Here is a 16,525-nt window from a genome sequence, read left to right on the forward strand (position 1 = left end):
CTGAGGGTAGTGCTTGGAAGTTACAGTGTTCATGCTGCCCCCCTTCAGATGGACACATTCTTTCCAAAGGGAGCTGAATTCCTTCACTGAAGTTATAGTCTTTATCACCTCTCTAAGATTGTGTGTCTCACCTCCGACCAGGCTTGATTTGCTCTTACTGAACAGCTGACAAGCAACTGAAGAGAGACTCTTATTTTCCTCACCCTTTGGTTCTTGTGGTTGGCGGCTCCCTTCACCTGTCCTGTTTACTGATAAAGGGCTTCTTGTTGGACAAGAGCAGGAAGGGATTCAGCATTGAGTGCACAGGAGGTGTTCAATGACCACAGAAGGGTCCCATGCAGGAAGAGATGTCAATATAAACAAAGGCAGGTGAACAACACAACAGAGAGCATTTCAGAGCACAGGGGCATGTGCAAAGGCCTGGAGACAGGAGTGAAACTCTGAAACACAAGCAGATGTGTGTGAGAAGCTGCCAGAAGGGCTCAGGGTGCAGGGGAAGGGCTAGGTCTGAGAGGAAGCCACAGTGAATGGGACAGAAAAATCTAAAACGGCTTCCAACTTTTATTTGTTCATGAGAAATGAAGAGGTTGAGTAAATTCACCCCAAAATATTATGCATACTTTTGAAGGGACTTTAAAATCAGGACCTCCCCCAAAGAGCTAAGATCTAGGATGGAGCATGTGCATGCATGCTAAGTTGTTTCAGTGGGTCTGACTCTTTGTGACCCTATGGACTGTAGCACATCAGGCTTCCCTGTCCATCACCAACTTCCAGAGCTTACTCAGACTCAAAGGGTGTATGTTCATCAGATTTCTCATACCTTTCAAATGGGAATATGGAAATTCGCACTTCCCACTTGATTTCATCCTCCACACATGTTTAAAAGGACATAGTTTTAAAGCATGATCTTTACTGTCAATAATAATATCTGACTTCTATTATTGGATATTGACTATGAGCCAGGCACTATGCTAAGTGCTTAACTGCATTATCTCGTTTAATTCTTACAATGCTCCATGAGATGGAGATTTGAATAATCGCCATATTGTGGATGAGAAAACGACTAAGATTCAGAAGCTGATGACTGTCCCAAGGTCAAAGGGCCAGGAGGTGGCGCTCGAGTCTGTCTGTCAGGAATCCACACGCCTGCCAGGCAGTGCTGCCTGATGCCGTCTAATAAAGACAGTTCGGTTCCCCTCTCTGTGGATCAGTTCAGTTCAGTTCAGTCACTTAGTCATGTTCGACTCTTTGTGACCCCATGGTCTGCAGCACTCCAGGCATTCCTGTCCATCAACAACTCCTGGAGCTTGCTTAAACTCATGTCCATCGAACGGGTGATGTCATCCAACCACCTCATCCTCTGTTGTCCCCTTCTCCTCCTGTCTTCAATCTTTCCCAGCATCAGCGTCTTTTCCAGTGAGTCAGTTCTTTGCATTAGGTGGCTGAAGATTGGAGCTTTAGCTTCAGCATCAGTCCTTCCAATGAATATTCAGGGCTGATTTCCTTTAGGATGGACTTGTTGGATCTCCTTGCACTCCAAGGGACTCTCAAGAGTCCTCTCCGACACCACAGTTCAAAAGCATCAATTCTTCAGTCCTCAGCTTTCTTTACAGTCCAACTCTCACATTAATACATGACTACTGTAAAAACCAAAGCTGTGACTAGATGGACCTTTGTTGGCAAAGTAACATATCTGCCTTTTAATATGCTGTCTAGATTTGTCATAGCTTTTCTTCCAAGGAGCAAGTGTCTTTTAATTTCATTGCTGCAGTCACCATCTGCAGTGATTTTGAAGCCCAAGAAAATAAAGTCTGTCACTGTATCCATTGTTTCCCCATCTATTTGCCATGAAATGACAGGACTGGATACCATGATCTTACTTATTTGAATGTTGAGCTTTAAGCCAACTTTTTCACTCTCCTTTTTCACTTTCATCAAGAGGCTCTTTAGTTCTTCTTCAATTTCTGCCATTAGGGTGATGTCATCTGCATATCTGAGGTTATCGATATTTCTCACAACAATCTTGATTCCAGTTTGTGTTTCATCCAGTCTGGCATTTTGTATGATATACCCTGCACATCTTTCCTTTTATTCTTTGCCTTTTACTTCTTTTCTTTTCTCAGCTATTTGTAAGGCCTCCTCGGACAACCATTTTGCCTTTTTGCATTTCTTTTCTTGGGGACGGTCTTCATCACTGCCTCCTGTACAATGTCACAAGCCTCTAACCATAGTTCTTCAGGCACTCTGTCTATCAGATCTAATCCCTTGAATCTATTTGTCACTTCCACTGTACAATTGTAAGGGATTTGATTTAGGTCATACCTGAATGGTCTAGTGGCTTTCCCTATTTTCTTCAATTTAAAACTGAATTTGGCAATAAGGAGTTCGTGATCTGAGCCACAATCAGCTCCTGGTCTTGCTTTTGCTAACTATAGAGTTTCTCCATCTTTGGCTGCAAAGAATATAATCAATCTGATTTTGATATTGACCACCTGATGATGTCCACATGTAGTCTTCTCTTGTGTTGTTGGAAGAGGGAGTTTGCTATGACCAGTGAGGTCTCTTGGCAAAACTCTGTTAGCCTTTGACCTGCTTTGTTTTGTATTCCAAGGCCAAATTTGCCTGTTACTCTAGGTATCTCTTGACTTCCTACTTTTGCATTCCAGTCCCCTATAATGAAAAGGACATCTTTTTTGGGTGTTAGTTCTAGAAGGTCTTGTAGGTCTTCATAGAACTGTTCAACTTCAGCTTCTTCAGCATTACTGGTCGGGGCATAGACTTGGATTACTCTGATATTGAATGGTTTGCCTTGAAAATGAATAGAGATCATTCTGTCATTTTTGAGATTGCATCCAAGTACTGCATTTCATAGCTATATATTGTTACCTTGCTTATTTAACATATATGCAGAGCACATCATGAGAAACACTGGGCTGGAGGAAGCACAAGCTGGAATCAAGATTGCCGAGAGAAATATAAATAACCTCAGATATGCAGATGACACCAACCTAATGGGAGAAAGTGAAGAAGAGCTAAGGACTCTCTTGTTGAAAGTGAAAGAGGAGAGTGAAAATGTTGGCTTAAAATTCAACATTCAGAAAGCTAAGATCATGGCATCTGGTCCCATCAATTCATGGCAAATAGATGGGGAAACAATGGAAACAGTGAGACTTTATTTTGGGAGGCTCCAAAATCACTGCAGATTTTGACTGCAGTCATGAAATTAAAAGACACTTGCTCCATGGAAGAAAAGTTATGACCAATATAGACAGCATATTAAAAAGCAGAGATGTTACTTTTCCAACATAGGTCCATCTAGTCAAATCTATGGTTTTTCCAGTAGTCATGTATGGATTTGAGAGTTGGACTATATAGAAAGCTGAGGACTGAAGAATTGATACTTTTGAACTGTGGTGTTGGAGAAGACTCTTGAGAGTCCCTTGGACTGCAAGGAGATCCAACCAGTCTATCCCAAAGGAAATCAGCCCTGAATATCCATTGGAAGGACTGATGCTGAAGCTGAAACTCCAATACTTTGGCCACCTGATGCAAAGAACTGACTCATTAGAAAAGATCTTTATCCTGGGAAAGATTGAAGCCGGGAGGAGAAGGGGACGACAGAGGATGAGATGGTTGGATGGCATTACCGACTCAATGGACATGAGTTTGAGTAAACTGTGGGAGTTGGTGATGGACAGGGAGGCCTGGTGTGCTGCAGTCCATGGGGTCACAAAGAGTCAGCCACAACTGATCGAATGAACTGAACTGAACTGCATTTTGGACTCTGTTGTTGACTATGATGGCCATTCCATTTCTTCTAAGGGATTCTTTCCCACAGTAGTAGATATAATGGTCAACTGAGTTAAATTCACCCATTTCAGTCCATTTCACATGATGTACTCTGTATATAAGTTAAATAGGCAGGGTGACAATATATAATCTTGATGTACTCCTTTCCCGACTTGGAACCAGTCTGTGTTCCATGTCCAGTTTTAACTGTTGCTTCTTGACCTGCATACAGATGTCTCAGGAGGCAGGTAAGGCAATCTGGTATTCCCATCTCTGGAAGAATTTTCCACAGCTTGCTGTGATCCACACAGTCAAAGGCTTTTGTGTAGTCAATAAAGCAGAAGTAGATGTTTTTCTGAAACTCTCTCGCTTCTTCTATAATCCAACAGATGTTGGCAATTTGATCTTCGGTTCCTCTGCCTTTTCTAAATCCAGCTTGAACATCTGGAAGTTCATGGTTCACCTACTGTTGAAGCCTGGCTTGAGAATTTTGAGCATTACTTAGCTAGCGTGTGAGATGAGTGCAATTGTGTGGTACTTTAAGCATTCTTTGGCATTGCCTTTCTTTAGGATTGGGGTGAAAGCTGACCTTTTCCAGTCCTGTGGCCATTGCTGAGTTTTCCAAATTTTCTGGCATATTGAGTGCAGTACTTTCACAGAATCATCTTTTAGGATTTGAAATAGCTCAGCTGGAATTTCATCACCTCCACTAGCTTTGCTTACAGTGATGCTTCCTAAGGCTCACTTGACTTCACATTCCAGGCTCTAGGTGAGTGATCATATCATCGTGGTTATCTGGGTCATTAATAAATTTTTTGCATAGTTCTTCAGTGTATTCTTGCCACCGCTTCTTAATATCTTCTGCTTCTGTTAGGTCCATACCATTTCCGTCCTTAATTGTGCCTATCTTTGCAAGAAGTGCTCCCTTGGTATCTCTAATTTTCTTGAAGAGATCTTTAGTCTTTGGATATTTTGCTCCAAATCAATTGCAGTCTTCAAATCAATTGCAATCTTTTTCTTATCTCTCAGATAGGAAATGAAATCTTCAAAGATCTTTCCAGTGATCATTGTTATCCAGAAGCATTTATGCTCACTCATGCATATTTTATTGTCTTGATTATCAACCAAAACTAATTGACATCTAGGCATTTACAATACAAATAGAATACTTCAAAAATTCATGTTAGATCCTTTAGAGACACTGTTATAAGTGATATAAGTGATAAAGTCCATCACTAAAGCTCTTCCTAGTGACAGAGTAACATTTTCCAGTGAAAATATTCTTTTGAATAATCAGTACCTAGTAACATCATTGTTATATTTTTATGCAGATTGTAAATATTTTTCAAAACGTTGAAAAGTATCCTGTAGGGTAGAATAGGTCCCCCCTTTTCTATCTTTGGAAAGACAACATGAAGAATGACTTTGGGGGAACAAGTGCAACAGCTGTGACATCACAACCACATATTTTCAGAATATGAGAATGAAATGGCTTAAATCAACTAATAATGTGGCTATAAGAAGACGCCTATCAGCAAAGGAAAACCAGTGAGTGACTTTTCTGGGCAGAATTAAAGTTTATGATTCGTATGAAGAGAGTTCAATGCGTGTGCCAACAGTTCCCTAAGGATGGCTCATAGATGAGCCCTGTTGCATGTCTCATGTTAGCACAGGGGAGGTTCTCTGGGTCTTTCTATGTCCATGTTCAAGTTCTAGTTGTCAAGAAGAAACTCCTTCTGATAACGTTCAACAAAAGGCAAGTCTGGATGTCACAGATGGAAGAAAGTCCTATTAAGTGTTCCCAGAAAACAGACTTTTGGAAGCCATGGTCAGAAGTTATCCTGACACTGGATGGAATTTCTTGCATCTTTCCTCCTCAAATAAATTATTAGAAAAGAAAAAAATTTTTTTTTCTGGTTGCCATCATCAAAAAGGATGACCTCGATGACTAAAATGACAGCATCCAAAGATAATGTATAAAAAATATTACACTTGTAGATAAGTTTAGCCAAAGTGAAATGGAATAATCAAATATTTCATGAGGAAATACAGTTCCCAGATACCAGTTATTGGGGCAAAAACTGCCCCACAAGAGGTACCGTAAAAGCAAAGTCTGCATACATAATGCCAAGAAGGGAGAAGCTGATCAGAAATCATTGCCCCTATAATGAAACACATGTCTGTTTTCAATCAGACTGCAATTATTCCTACTACCCCAAAAAAGTCACCACTGAGGACATATTCCAAGACCATAATGGGCCAGAATGAATTACCTCCAGGTCATTTATCTGAAAAACAAACTACATGGATGCAACTAGCTGAGGAGAGACCTTGCAAGAATTATTACTAAGGGAGATAAATTCTGCAGATAAGCCTGGCTAGGGAAAATGTTCATGAATAATGGCCAGTAGAAAGCAATTTCATGAGAAAAGTTAGCCAGGGGAAAAAAATTCCTCAATATTCATCACTGTCACAATCAGTGCATAAAACTGGTGTTTATGAGATGCCTCAAAAATTGGTTGCTGACTTGAAAGATTCTATGAATAAAATTAGCCACGAAATAATTAGGCCAAGAGTCCTGAGATCCTTGGATAAGGGTATTTATGAAACAGGTCTTCAAAAACAATGCTTGAAATATGTGCATATATTTAATTAATTTAATTAATATATATAATTTTATAAAGGATAATTAAGGCACATTTCCTCAAGTGATATCAATAGATATTTCACCAACAGACAAATGCAAATGGGGCCCAATTTCACAGGCAGCTCCTTCAGGGGGATTACCACATAGAAAAGAGGTTGACTAAGACTTATTCCACACGTCTATTAACGAGCATTGGAGTCAAATTGACAGAAATCAGGAGGGAAATTCCCCAATAGTGTTGGTCTGAAAGAAGCACTTGCAGTGATACACTTAGAATATACTATTAGTTTTCAAGAGAAGTCCTTAGAAAGAGACACTTCCATCAATAGGATTGACCAGAGAAGAGATGTTCAGAGAGTTCATTTAGAAAAATAATGCCCAAAGGTCAAGATGTTTAGAGTAAAACTTCCAAAAAAAGGCAGGATCCAAAGAGTGGTTGGTTGACTCAATGAGAAATGAAAAAACTAAGGAAATCTGGAAAATATAACCATTGCATAAGGGCAAGTTCTAGGGCAGAGGTTGTAAGGCGTACTTCTCACAAGTAGTCAGGTTTACTGAAAAGGTTCTGCAGGGTAGTATTCCTGAGAACATGCCTTGGGGTATATTAGCATTTGTCACTAGATTCCTTCAAAATAGTAGTATAGCGAAAGTAACTGTCATTGTCATGGCTAAAGCTGTCAAACCAAATAAGGAACTTTAAACAAAGAACAAATTTCTCAGCAAATGTCATCGAAAATAATAGTAGGTAAGTCTAGTTAAATAAAGCCATCTGGAGATAAAAAGTTTCAAGCATTCGATTAGTCAGGATAAAAGTCTTGCAAACAGTTCTTTGGGAGAGGAACAAGTAATGCATACTCTGAGCCAGGAAATTCTACCCAGTAAATGCTGTCAGGAAATCTATGGAGAGGATCCAGCTCAGCATGGCTCTGTGGCAAATACTATTCAAAGAAGAACATCTTTAGAAAAAGTTAGCCAAGACAAAAGGTCTTAGGCATCGTAAGCCATTTGGAGCAAACCTAACATGACACTAGCTCGTGATGTCGTATATCTGCAGCCCATCAGAAAGACGTGCTCTGCACATTCTTGGCTGCAGAAGTGACCTTTCCTGAGGTAAACTCCCTTATCTCAACTCATTTCTTTTCAGGAAAAACAGATAGCCACCGTAAACTAAATCCAGGCCAAGTAGTTCCACAGATGTCCTCTTGTGGTGCAAGCCCTGTAGTCGGTGTCACCCAAACTAAACTTTAGGTCTTCTTTCTGTATTCTATGACCCACATTTAGTTAGCCGCGAAAGCATGAAGATTTTCTCCACTTCAAGTTTAATTTTCTTGCCTTCAGTGATTCAGAAAAAATCTTTTCAGGGGCTTCCCTGCTGGTCCAGTGGTTGAGACTCCGCACTTCCAATGCAGGGAAGTGGGTTCAATCCCTGGTCGAGGAGCTAGGATCCCACATGCTACTTGGCTAAAAAAATAAAAGAATCTTTTCAGAAGTTTTCATTAGTGATAACTCCAGACTAAAGTTAACAAAGATGATAGACCTCAGCAAACAGAATTGAAAGCCACAGCATCAGAGAATGGGTTCAGTCAGGATGAAGTTACTCAAGGAATAATTTCCAAAGACTTTCCTTGAAAAACTGGTCAAGTTCCCCAGTGTTTCTTCCTTCAGAGACAAGACAGCAGCTAAGAGGAGGTGTTTACCAAACTGCCACTACAGAGAGGTGGATATTGGAGGTAACATTGGTGAACAGACACCATGGAGAAGAGTTAAAAGAATCCAGCTATACTTCACGAGGAAGTTTCATCACAAGAGACGAGTACCCTGGAGGCTGTTCATCAGAACTGAATTGCTCCTGATAGCCACCAATCTGAGACAAATTTCTTCTTGAAAGTGGTTATTTTATGGGTAACTGTAACTTTCCCACTATGGTTCAATGTTATTCCTTAGAGATGAAAGATGATGGTGAAATTATCTAAGAAGCTATTTCTTAAGAGATTATTAACTAAAAATAGAATACCAGGTCTAAAGATACATCAAATACTGCAGAAACTCCAGAAGAAAAAGCAAATGAATATATGGGTACCTAATGTATAAATGAGAAGAGTATAGCCCCTTCATTCAGCGAATAATAGAGATAAAACAAACCAAAAAAAAAAAAAGAACTGATGATAAAATTGATCAATTTTGACTTGATTCTCACCTCAAGTGAATTGCTATTTAACTGAAAAGCAAGAAGTATTACCTAAAGATAAGAACAAGAATTTTGACCTCCACAAGACTGGCTACAAATCCACACTCTGGCACTTATTAGCTGTTTGACTATGAACAGGTTACTTAACTGCTCCATGCCCCACATGCCTGCCCTCCTTAAGATTAGAATACTAAGATGCTTCACTATGCAAAGTTGTTTTGGGGTTTCCATGAGGCAGTATATACAATAAACAATAGATATGGGCCATGTATTTGCAGCTAAACACTGGCTTCTGAAAACCATCACATTAAAAGTGATTATGGATATTTTATTTCAGTGGTGGACGTTAAGGAGATCGAACAAGTCAATTCTAAAGGAAACCAACCCTGAATATTCACTGGAAGGACTGATGCTGAAGCTGAAGCTCCAGGACTTTGACCCCCTGATGCAAAGAGCCAACTCATTGGAAAAGACCCTGATGCTGGGAAAGACTGAGGACAAGAGGAGAAGGGGGTGGCAGGGGATGAGAGAGTTAGATAGTATGATTGATTCAATGGACATGAGTCTGAGCAAACTCCTGGAGATCGTGAAGGACAGGGAAGCTTGGCATGCTGCGATCCATGGGGTTGCAAAGAGCTGGACGTGACTTAGCGACTGAACAAAAATTCCACCTATTCAGACTCTTCCCTGGATTATTTCTGGCACCCCTAGTGGACCCACCATGAGAGCTCTCACACAGCACCATATAATGTGCCTCCCACTCAGTGAGTGTGCTCCCCAGGCCTCTGCTCTCTGAGCAGTGTTTTGAAGGTTTCGGCCACCAAGCAGGTGCTGCTGTCTCCCAGCGCCATGGCCACTGCCGCCACACTGCTCACCCTCAAAGGGCTGAAGGGGCACCAGGTCCCCTGAGGCAGAGCCCTGGGCTGTGGGCATTCTGGCACGAGTGAACTTTTGGCCACATTGTGCCACCCTGTTTTCACCTAGTCATGAAAGCAGGGTATGGTTGCCCTCAGTCTGGAAGAATTCTCTGTGGGAATAGCTCTTCCAGCTTCTAATAGCAGCCTCTCTGCTCTCAACAAAGTAAAAAAGAGCTTTTTAATTTATCAAGCTATATAAAGATATACATACAGAGTTGCTCATCAAAAGAAGTGTATAAAAATGAAAAACTCGGAGCAGTCAGAATATCACCAATAGGGAGAATGTGCTACAGCTATGATATGCTTTTGGTATGTATGTGTGCATGTGTGTGTGTTTGTGAGTGTGTGGGCGGGGCGTGGGGAGAGAGAGAGAGAGACCTGGGGAAAAGAAGAGGGGTTTGAAAGGATGCTGTAAAAAGGGTTTCTTCTCCTTATTAAAAACCATTTCATTAGACTAAGAATCTACATGACTAAAAAGTAGGCTTCTCTCCCGTTTACTATTTCTTCCTCCTGTTTAAGTAGTGCCCTCCAAGAACCCAAGGGAAGGGGAAAAGGAAGAAAAGACAGACAAGACTACAGGTGGTTGGGTGCGACTTTGACAGCTCACCACCACCAGAGGGCGGCATCACAGAGACAAGCGCCGGTGGGCAGAGGAGCAGCTCCACGTTTCCGAACTGGATTTCAAGTCCCTATGCCTACCTTTCCATTTACTTACTTAAGTGGCCAAGTGAATTCCAAAATCTTGTGTTTTTTCTACCCCACGTTCCAATCTGCTTAGCATCTAACCTTTCCTTAAAACAAAGAGTTGAACATTTCTCAAAGAACTTCACAGTACAAAAGCAATTATACACAAGCATAGGCTGACAACAATTTTAAGAGCCGACTACAAAAAGGGTACTTTGCACAAAAATAAACTCAAAATGGATTAAAGATCTAAATGTAAGACCAGAAACTATAAAACTCCTAGAGGAGAACATAGGCAAAACACTCTATGACATAAATCACAGCAAGATCCTCTATGACACACCTCCCAGAATATTGGAAATAAAAGCAAAAATTAACAAATGGGACCTAATGAAACTTAAAAGCTTCTGCCCTACAAAAGAAACTATAAGCAAGATGAAAAGACAGCCCTCAGATTGGGAGAAAATAATAGCAAATGAAGAAACAGACAAAGGATTAATCTCAAAAATATACAAGCAACGCCTGAAGCTCAATTCCAGAAAAATAATGACCCAATCAAAAAATGGGCCAAAGCACTAAACAGACATTTCTCCAAAGAAGACATACAGATGGCTAACAAACACATGAAAAGATGCTCCACATCACTCAATATCAGAGAAATGCAAATCAAAACCACAATGAGGTACCATTACACGCCAGTCAGGATGGCTGCTATCCAAAAGTTTACAAGCAATAAATGCTGGAGAGGGTGTGGAGAAAAGGGAACCCTCTTATGCTGTTGATGGGAATGCAAACTAGTACAGCCACTATGGAAAACAGTGTGGAGATTTCTTAAAAAACTGGAAATAGAACTGCCATGTGACCCAGCAATACCACTTCTGGGTATATACACTGAGGAAACCAGGTCTGAAAGAGACACGTGCACCCCAATGTTCATCACAGCACTGTTTATAATAGCTAGGACATGGAAGCAACCTAGATGCCCATCAGCAGATGAATGGATAAGGAAGATGTGGTACATATACACCATGGAATATTACTCAGCCATTAAAAAGAATTCATTTGAATCAGTTCTAATGAGATGGATGAAACTGGAGCCCATTATACAGAGTGAAGTAAGCCAGAAAGATAAAGAACATTACAGCATACTAACACATATATATGGAATTTAGAAAGATGTAATGATAACCCTATATGCAAAACAGAAAAAGAGACACAGAAGTACAGAACAGACTTTTGAACTCTGTGGGAGAAGGTGAGGGTGGGATGTTTCGAAAGAACAGCATGTATATTATCTGTGGTGAAACAGACCACCAGCCCAGGTGGGATGCATGAGACAAGTGCTCGGGCCTGGTGGGCTGGGAAGACCCAGAGGAATCGGGTGGAGAGGGAGGTGGGAGGGGGGATCGGGATGGGGAATACGTGTAACTCTATGGCTGATTCATATCAATGTATGACAAAACTCACTGAAATGTTGTGAAATATTTAGCCTCCAACTAATAAAAAAAAAAAAAAGGGTACTTTGATCTAGTATTTAATTTCTCAGATACTTCAGAGATAGATAGATAGATAGACAGGACAAAAGACATTTCTGGAATTCACTGTGGAAAAAGTCCCCTATGACTACTGCTGCACGTGTGTGTGTTCAGTCACTTCACTCACGTCTCTTTGCAATCCTATGGAATATAGCTTCCCAGCTCCAGGCAAGAATACTGGAATGGTTTGCCATGCCTTCCTTCAGGGAATCTTCCTGACCCAGGGACTGAATCCATGTCTCCTGTGGCTCCTGAATTGCAGGTGGATTCTTTACTGCTGAGGCATCAGGGAAACCCCTTATGACTATTCAGTTCAGTTCAGTTCAGTCGCTCAGTTGCATCCAACTCTTTGCGACCCCATGGACTGCAGCACGCCAGGTTTCCCTGTCAACCACCAACTCCCGGAGCCTACTCAAACTCATGTCCATCGAGTCAGTGATGTCATCCAATCATCTCATCCTCTGTTGTCCCCTTCTCCTCCCACCTTCAATCTTTCCCAGCATCAGGGTCTTTTCAAATGAGTCAGTACTTCTCATCAGGTGGCCAAAGTATTGGAGTTTCAACTTCAGCATCAGTCCTTCCAATGAATATTCAGGACTGACTTCCTTTGGGATGCACTGGTTGGATCTCCTTGCAGTCCAAGGGACTCTCAAGAGTCTTCTCCAACACCACAGCTCAAAAGCATCAATTCTTTGATGCTCAGCCTTCTTTATAGTTCAACTCTCACATCCATACATGACTACCAGAAAAACCATAGCTTTGATTAGATGGACCATCGTTGGTAAAGGGATGTCTCTGCTTTTTAATATACTGTCCAGATCTGTCATAGCTTTTCTTCCAAGAGGCAAGTGTCTTTTAATTTCATGGCTGCAATCACCATTTGCAGTGATTTTGGAGCCCCCCAAAATAAAGTCTGTCACTGTTTCCATTGTTTCCCCATCTATTTGCCATAAAGTAATGGGACTGGATGCCATGATCTTAGTTTTCTGAATTGAGTTTTAAGCCAACTTTTTCACTCTCCTTTTTCACTTTCATCAAGAGGCTCTTTAGTTCTTCTTCACTTTCTGCCATTAAGGTGGTGTCATCTGCATATCTGAGGTTATCAATATTTCTCCCAGCAATCTTGATTCCAGTTTATGGCTATGACTATTAGACAGCCACTAAAAGCAATAATGTAGAAAGATATGTGTTAGCACAATAAATGTATTTTCTTAGACTATGCGTGTATGTGTATGCATAGAGAAATGCATAGAATGATGGTCGAGTGACAGGAATACTGCTGAATTTGTATTTTGTATTACTTTTCTGCACTTAAACTTCTTTATAATGATCATAAATTTTTCATAAAATTAAAATGAAATAGAGCTATTCTCTCCATTAGAGAAATAAATGTTATTTTTTTAAAGTAAAATTTATCAATATGAACCCGAGAAACTCAGCTTTTAAAAATATGAACTACACACTTAAACATAATCTTTCTCTGTGAGATGGGATGCTTACTTCCCAGTCTTTGTGTTGCCACAGAATTCTTCTAGATTAGCCTCCAGATGGGCCAGTAGTGGAGTGAGCTCTGGTTACTTGCTCTACCAGCCCCCTCTCTAGTGGAAAACTGACCTCTCTGTTTGTTGGGGTTGTTAGGGTCTGCTAGTCATGGTTTTGCATTTCTCTGCTAGGCTGAGGCAATGTATTAAATGTCACACTACTTGGGATTTTTCTTTCTCCCTGGTGTCTTGAACCTGTTTGGTACTTATCAGGGGCTCAGCACATCTTCACACTCTTGGTTTCAGCTTGTTTACCTACAATTTGGTGGGAACGTTAGGCTTGCGAGGGAGATGTGAGACACTGCCCCAACTTCACTTAGCTACTCTCCTGTCTCTCTGAACACAATCTTAAGGAATCTATTGCTCCACTGAAATGCAAGGAGAACCCACTGAAACTGTTCTCTTGTCATAATGCTGCCCTTCAGATTATCATTATTAGCATGACCTTCGCAGTTGCTATTATTCATTGCTCACGGCTAGTATAAAGATCACTAATATAACCATTATTAGCTAAATGCTTCTAACTCTTTCCTACCAGGCATAGTCCTTCAGAGTCTCATGTTCAAGAAGTCAGTCTCTGCGAAATCGACATTTCTCCAAAGAAGATATGAAGATGGCCACGAGGCACATGAGAAATGCTCAACATTGCTAATTATTGCTGCTGCTGCTGCTGCTGCTAAGTCGCTTCAGTCGTGTCCGACTCTGTGCGACCCCATAGACGGCAGCCCACCAGGGTTCCCTGTCCCTGGGATTCTCCAGGCAAGAACACTGGAGTGGGTTGCCATTTCCTTCTCCAATGCATGAAAGTGAAGTTGCTCAGTCATGTCCGACTCTTAGCGACCCCAAGGACTGCAGCCTACCAGGCTCCTCCGTCCATGGGATTTTCCAGGCAAGAGTACTGGAGTGGGTTGTGCTAATTATTAGAGAAATGCAAATCAAAATGACAATGAGATATCACCTCACGTTGGTCAAAATGGCCTTCATTAGAAGGTCTACAGATAACAAATGCTGGAGAGGGTATGGAGAAAAGGGAACTCTTCTACACAGTTGGTGGGAAAGTAAATTGGTGCAGCCACTGTGGGAAACAGTATGGAGTTTCCTTAAGAAAAATTAAAAATGGAATTGCCGTAAGATCCAGAAATCCGGAGGCGCGCAGGGCCGGAGACACCGCAGACCCGGGACCCGGAGCAGCTCAGAGGCGGTGAATAATAGCTCTTCAAGTCTGCAATAAAAAATGGCCTCCAATAAAACTACATTGCAAAAAATGGGAAAGAAACAAAATGGAAAGAGTAAAAAAGTTGAAGAGGGAGAACCTGAAGAATTTGTAGTAGAAAAAGTACTGGATCGCCGTGTAGTGAATGGGAAGGTGGAGTATTTCCTGAAGTGGAAGGGATTTACAGATGCAGACAATACTTGGGAACCTGAAGAAAATTTAGATTGTCCAGAGTTAATTAAAGCATTTCTTAATTCTCAAAAAGCTGGTAAAGAAAAAGATGGAACAAAAAGAAAATCTTTGTCTGACAGTGAATCTGATGATAGCAAATCAAAGAAGAAAAGAGATGCTGCTGATAAACCGAGAGGTTTTGCCAGAGGTCTTGATCCAGAACGAATAATTGGTGCCACAGACAGCAGTGGACAATTAATGTTCCTCATGAAATGGAAAGATTCCGATGAGGTGAAGTTGGTACTGGCAAAAGAGGCAAATATGAAGTGTCCTCAAATTGTAATTGCTTTTTATGAAGAGAGACTAACTTGGCATTCTTGTCCAGAAGATGAAGCTCAATAATTGTTTGCATTGCCTTTTATATATATTTATATATATATATAAAATGTGGGTCTTGATTTTTTGATTTATTAGTGTGAAGAAATAACTACATTCTCTAATGAAAATCAGGTTTGATATGTTTGTTTTGAAGTAATATTGGGGAAGTTACATTGGGTTTTTTGGGTTTTTTTTTTCCATCTGTAGCACTGGTTACTCTGAACAAATAAAAGCTTTCTGTAGTTGCTTCCTTCAGTAGGAAAGAATTTGATACCATGGTATATTATTTCCTCAGCATTAGAGAACAGTTTTTCTAAATGTTCGAGGAAATCTCCGTAGTCATTACTCAAGTCAGAATTTAGCATTTAACTCATATATGCCTGAGGACCATTCTAAGTTTTTTGTATGTGTATACATAAAAGACATATGTAAATGGTTGGGAGTTAATTTTTTGTTGTGGTTTTTGTTTTGGTAAATATATTTAAACAACAGCCTTTTATAACAATGAATAAGCCCATGTTCTGGAATTACATCATTTTGAGCAATATAAGAAATAACTTCAACTTAGATTGAAAATTTAAGTCTGAACCTTTCAAATTAAATAATTTTGTAATTAATTAGACAAATTAAGCAGTTTAAATTGGGTAATTTTTTAAAGCATCCCTATCAGAATCTGCATCCATATCTGCATATAAATGTGGTTTTATATGCAGAAACCCTGGAAGGAAAATTTTTATCACCATCAACAACCTTCCCAACCAAATAAAAAAGCAGAAAAATTCTGGTATATTTTAATATAGCAAAGCAAAGCTTAATTAAACAGACACTTGATGATTCTTTTTGGTCAACCATTGTTTTACAAGAAATTGAAGTCTTCGTGCTATATTTAGGAAAGGTTGTGATACATGGGATGTCTCAGATTTGTTCATGGAAACCTAGTCAGATAAATATTGGCAATTTACAATCTACAGGAATAAATGAGTGAACAAACTTTTCTAATCTATGCTTGACCTGCATGTTTTTTCAGACTTGACTCCAATCCATTCCTTACAAGAAGGCTCAATTTTCTCAGTATTTAGGGTTACTAGTTCAGCATAAGCCAAGAAAAACAATAACTTTGTAGTAATCAGAATGTTATTCAACTATATATTGTTTACTTTATTGTAAATACTGGTGAACAGTGGTCAATAAATAGTTTTATATTCCTTTAAAAAAAAAGATCCAGAAATCCTATTTCTGGGCATATATACAGAGAAAACTCCAATTTGAAAAGATACAGACACCCCAATGATTATAGCAGCACTGTTTACAATAATCAAGCCACAGAAGCACCCTAACTGTCCATCCACAGATGAATAGATAAAGCTGATGTGGTATATATATCAATATATATCCATAGATAATGGAGTACTACTCGGTCATAAGAAAGAATAAAACAATGCCATTTGCCAGCAACATGTGT

At 40.1% G+C, this 16,525-nt stretch overlaps 1 pseudogene; it reads left to right on the plus strand.

Annotated features, from left to right (window-relative positions):
- The first annotated feature begins 14,449 nt into the window (after nucleotides 1-14,449).
- LOC136158141 (chromobox protein homolog 3 pseudogene) lies at nucleotides 14,450-15,330 on the plus strand (annotated as a pseudogene).
- The last annotated feature ends 1,195 nt before the right edge of the window (nucleotides 15,331-16,525 follow it).

This window comes from Muntiacus reevesi, chromosome 2 (assembly GCF_963930625.1).
Source record: "Muntiacus reevesi chromosome 2, mMunRee1.1, whole genome shotgun sequence".
Taxonomy (NCBI): Eukaryota; Metazoa; Chordata; class Mammalia; order Artiodactyla; family Cervidae; genus Muntiacus; species Muntiacus reevesi.